Genomic DNA, 5805 nt, shown 5'->3' on the forward strand with positions numbered 1-5805 from the left:
ACAACCCTATTAAGGCCTTCTTTCTGTGGGAAATGCATTTGTGATTATATGACATGTCTTACACAATATTGTCAAGATCAATGAAAAAGCATGAAAACCAGAGTGTCAAAAACTGATAAAACAATTTTATGTTGATAAAACATTAGATGAAGTGAAATGCAACAGGCAGAAGTTTGCCACAAGTACTGCACTAGTTGAAATGAACAACAGAGCATACAAAAAATATTGTTAATTTTTCTTATATGTGACATAATGCAAAGCTTCTACATGTATTTCTTCATTTCATGATACAACCAATCTGAGCTACATTTTTCCCATCTACAGTACATCCTAAAGAAAGTGTCATTTTTTTATTTTCATCTTCACGTCTACATAGCTTTCAAGATGCTATTATATGAGGAATAAAATCTGCTTTAAAGCTGTGTGTACTCCAACATTTCTTGTAGGATTACCATGGAACAACTGTGCAGCTCTGTATCCACAGGCAACAGATCTCTAGAGAGACCTTTTCCACTTTTTGTTTTGCTTTGTTGTGTACATCTCAGATAGTATGCATAACATGATCTCTACTCTCACAAAGTGGGTAGTACATAAGATGTCATGTGATTTTAAGTGATCCTTGCAAAAATTTAAGTAGCTCCTATTCCACAATTGGAATGTAAAATAAACACTTGTCTTTACAAATTGATCTGTGCACAGGCACAATTTCAAGTTCAGTAAATGCTCTTGAAAGCTGATCAGGGCGTCTGAAACATGTTTACCAGAAAATATTTTACATAAGTGATCCCCAAATACAGTCTTATTACCTTGTGATATCCATCAAACAAATTTTTGTTGATAACAAACACAAAGTTCTCAAAATCATGCAGCCATTTATTTGTTTACATTATTAAATTTGCAATAAACCTTTGCAGCAGAACTGCAACAAATTATAAGATTTTGAAATATTCTTTATTCAAAAAGCAAAAAATTAGTCTTCTAAGGCAAAACATTGCATATTGTTCAGTTCATTAAGCAAATAAACTGAAAACTCTAGTCTGCCAATGCCAGCAGGTCTTTTACTCTCTACATGAGGACTAAAATGCTTACAAAACACTCTATCTTTGTTTGCTGTTTGTAAGCTATTACTGCAGTGATAAATATTAATTTCATTCTGCTAAGAGTGCAGACACAAAGAGCTTGCATTATCAACGTTTTACTATGCTGTTGGGAAATGCTAATCAACAAAAGGAAATCAATATGCAGAATAAACCACTAAGCATGTGCTCAAGCACATGCACACATACATATACGCACACCTTCTGACCTCTGTTCCAACATTACATTAGCGGCACATTATATGTCAGGCAAGAACAAGAAATAACCCAGGGTTTTTTGGCAGAAAATAATTAAAGGAAAAATTCCTCATGCAAATAAACAAGGATTGGTGAAGAAAATAACACAGCAAAGCTATAAATGCACAAATTATCGATTAAGGCTTACCTTTGGGAGAATATGTAGAACACCTTAAATCTTAGCAACAATCTTCAAAACCTATTAGTATGTCACGTCATGACTAATGATGTTTCCTGCTATTCTACCAATTTAAAACAAAAGAAATTCAAGAACATAATATCTGCCAAATAAAGCAATCTAGCATGAGCACGAAATGTACATAAACAAGCATGAAATATTTTTGCTACAATTGTCACAATGACCTTAATTATTTATCAAAAGCTCTTAATTCCAGTACAAAGCAAATGTTAGCCATGATCTGACACAGAAATCACAACCTTAGCTAAAAAGAAAAGACTTTGCAGATGTACTAAAACTTTGTTTCAGATAAAAACACTGTAGTGAATAGTTTGTAGTAACTATTGTTCAATGTCCATATCTTCTTTAGAAGCAACAGCATTTACCTGTCACAGTCTTATCCCCATTCTGTGACCTTCACTGCTGCCTGGGCTTCAAGACCAGCTGAAGTGCAAACAGTTTTTTTTTTCATATGGTTTCATTAAAATATAGTAAAGTGTAAAATATCAGCTATGAAATTACTGGGGTGTGGATATATTAGCATTGTCAAGGCCAGTTCCTTTCATCTGTACACAAAGACAAAATTATCAACATCAAAAACAGGTCAAGAGTTCATCGTCCGGCACTCTGGGGGATGGCAAACAGCTCATGAGCAGTTCACCATTTTTAGTTGATGGTATTGAAGGCAGAGCCATCCTTTTACTACCATAACTTTCCCTGATAAATCAGGCAGCCATCCACTACAAAGTGTGCAGAGCACTTTTTCTAGTCAATGTCAAAATATTTCATCCATAGCCAGTCTCCTGAAAATATAAAACATTAAGTTGCAAACAAAATGTATATCATGAATAAGGGATTCCTGTCTTGCAAACTAGACTTCTCTCTGGTCATAGGAGAAAACCACTACAGAGGTCATAGCCAATGGAAAAACTTTGAATCACTTTGACTAATGACCTTCATGAGCTTCACTAGGATGCAAAATTCACAAATAAAAAAAAAGCTAAAATATAAAAAATAAATATAAAAATCAAAATGTGGTCCCTAACTCTTCAGTAAACAATTATTTCTCCAGCATAAAAGTACAGACTGAAATGGCATACCCTATAATGTGACCAATATTTTTGACAATTATTTATATAAAAACTGAATTTAGGAAGCAAATGCAAGGAAGTATGTCTTTGAAAGCCAAATGGACAAAAACACATTATATTTCAGCTGATGAAGAGTCTTCTCAACAGACAATGCTTATTATGTGATATGAACTCATGGTATCAAAACCATACTTGATTACTAGTGAACATGCACCTCTTCTCTGACAGTACTTACCTATGCAAATTTCATGTCTACCCTGTATGTACACCTGATCAGTCTACTTTGACAGTAGTTTAAAAATGCAAGGGAGCCCGGGAGTAAGAAACACAACAAATAAAATCAACAGTATTCAAGATAAAAGGTTGACATACATAATTTCTCTTGACTTTATGAGAGAAAACGAAACTGTTTTTATATCATTTTCTCAAAAACTTCCTGTAATGATTTTTTGTGAAGGAATTCAAAGCTGTTGAACTTCAGTACATTTTATTAAATTAGAATAAGAGGGATTCACTTTATCAAATTTACATCTACTTGATATCTAGCAAAAGAGAAGGGAAATTAGCTATTCCTGAAATTTTGATGGATGCACATATTTTTGTTTGTTGCCTTTTTGTATAAAACTGAGGATATGTCATGCACTAGTACTGGCATGATGGCCTGCTGTATTCAGCTGGCATTATCTGTGAGGAGCTACACATCAGCTTAAAGAAAGGCAGGCTTTGTGATCGTGCTTTAAGATGTGGAGAGTAATTGCGGGTTGGATGAATGCACAAAGAAATATTAAACAGTCAACTGACAAATCATATGAAGCTTATTGTATACTTCTGCTGCTACACATCTATTAAATGTTAAGTGCCATGAGCCAAAGCTTTAATTGAAAAAAAAATGGAATCACCTTTCTTTCTGATATTTCACAAATGGTTTGAATCTCACTATTTTGTAATGAATTTAATCTTTATTGAACACTATGCACCAGCTCAAGTGTAAGAAACTATGGTAAGAGGGAGGAAAATATTACAGTGCATTTCACCTGTAGGATCCCCAAATAACACAATGGCTATTGGATCCACTGACAGCCATGCTCTGGTCCCATATTGATTTCAAGACATGTCAATGGGCATCAGTTCACCTAATATACACCGGTTATAAAGTCAAATTGTAATGATTAATACAGTATCTCCTAATTAGTATGAGTGATAAGGTCAATCTGTAGTTACAGACACAAATGGTTTGGGTTCCCTTTGTAAATCACCAAACTTGCATAAATAAGTCCTAAGTACTGATATGGGTGCCAAGTTAATGAATTACTAGATTATAAGTCTACACAAGCTGATCCATTTTTAAAAGGTCTCTGCCATCCTGGCAGCAATATCTTTATCGAATAAAGATCCCATGTTCCTGTATTCCATCTCAGTAACCATTGTTAGTGGCAACACTTTTTATTCTGGTTCTTTCACTGCCATATGCAGGTATAATATCCTCATTGTGGCTCAATGAAGGTATTATAAATATAATTTAAGCTGCAATACCCATTGCTCTTCTTTTAACTAACTGTATGAGTCTCTTAAATGTAATGCTTAGGTGAGATACTGTAACTCATGAATTGAAAGTTACTGTGCCTAGATGAATTAGTTGACAAGCCGAATGATACAGAAGATTAGTGGGACAACAAAGTAAGATCTTCATTTCTTGCCAAAACCTGCTGTTATTGAAGAATACCAGATTATTGAAAAGCAAAACTGCAACTAAGAAAGAAAGTGTGAAAAGACCGATTAAGTCATGTGTGTACACTCTGTAATAATTCCATTTGACTGATCAAGCCAATTTCCAGCTATAAACATGCTAAGTTTTGGTCTCGACATGCTTAAAAGTAGAGTGCACTGCACCCACAACATGTTGACAAATACAGGAAATGAGTAAACATACAGAGCACATATAGTACTAAAACAATATATTCATATTCAAATAAGAAAATCTGCACTGTCACCTCAGCATTATGACTTGATGGTATAACTCATCTAGATGCACTTGAAAAATTATCTGGCTTACAAGACAAAGGGTGTTAGTGTTAAATTTTTTAAATACTAAAAATACAAAGCACATTCTGAAGAACCCAGAAATGTAGAAAAATATGAATTAGTCTTGATGCAAACTGCCATTACTACAGAAGTTCATTCTTCATACAGTGTTCCCTCGTTTATCGCGGGGGATAGGTGCTATGATCAGCCGCGATAAACGAATTTCCGCGAAATAGGGACATACATGCAATAATAATATATACATGTAAAACAATATCATGTGAGTGTAAAGTAATATATTAATCATGGTATTAATACAGTACAATAACAAATTAGTGTAAAAAAAAGATATAACTACTCAAAGAAACCAAAAAAACTGATGCGAACTGGGAGATAACAATCATGGCTCGTCGCTTACGCATAGCAATGGATTTCTGTCACACAATTATTTCTTTCTTTCTATCTACAAAATAACCATGGTATTTTAATAGAAATACAAATATAGCTAAATTTTTCGTCTTTTTCCTGTTGAAGTATCTATGGTATTTTGTAGAACGATAATTCCCAGCACGAAAATATCGATCGATACTTCACTCGAAAAAAAAAAATACCGCGAAGTAGTGAATCCGCGATAGATGAACCGCGAAGTAGCGAGGGAACACTGTACATTGCTAGCATCTGCTTCATAACACTTTAATCTCAAAGACGAAAGACAGCAGCCAATAAAATTAAGTAACTTTATCTCTAGACTCTTTCTCAACAAGTTCTTCCTCATTAGCTTCTGGGACACTCTTAGTATTAAATCCCATCACCTATCACCATATCTCAACATACAGAAGTGTGCAGTTTTTATAGTCTAGATTGTTTTTAACTACTAATGAATCGAGGAAAGAAATTTGACATCATGGATGTTAGTGGATGAAACAGTGGCAGGGGTGATTATCATGAAAAAAGCGATTTAAAGAAGAGTATAGTTGCATGTGACAAGCTCACTGAAATGTTTGTACAACAGCAAAAACTTTACAGTTATACTTTCCTTTTTTGTTGAGACAATGTTCCTGAAGATTACGCATTTGAAATAAGGTCCACCTGAACCAAAACTCTAAAGCGGTTTCCCGCTTTACCACACTTGCTGGCAAGCTGTGATTGAAATGTTTCAAGAAGGGTAAACAAAATAGAG

Source organism: Pomacea canaliculata, linkage group LG14, assembly GCF_003073045.1.
Source record: "Pomacea canaliculata isolate SZHN2017 linkage group LG14, ASM307304v1, whole genome shotgun sequence".
In the NCBI taxonomy this organism is placed as follows: Eukaryota; Metazoa; Mollusca; class Gastropoda; order Architaenioglossa; family Ampullariidae; genus Pomacea; species Pomacea canaliculata.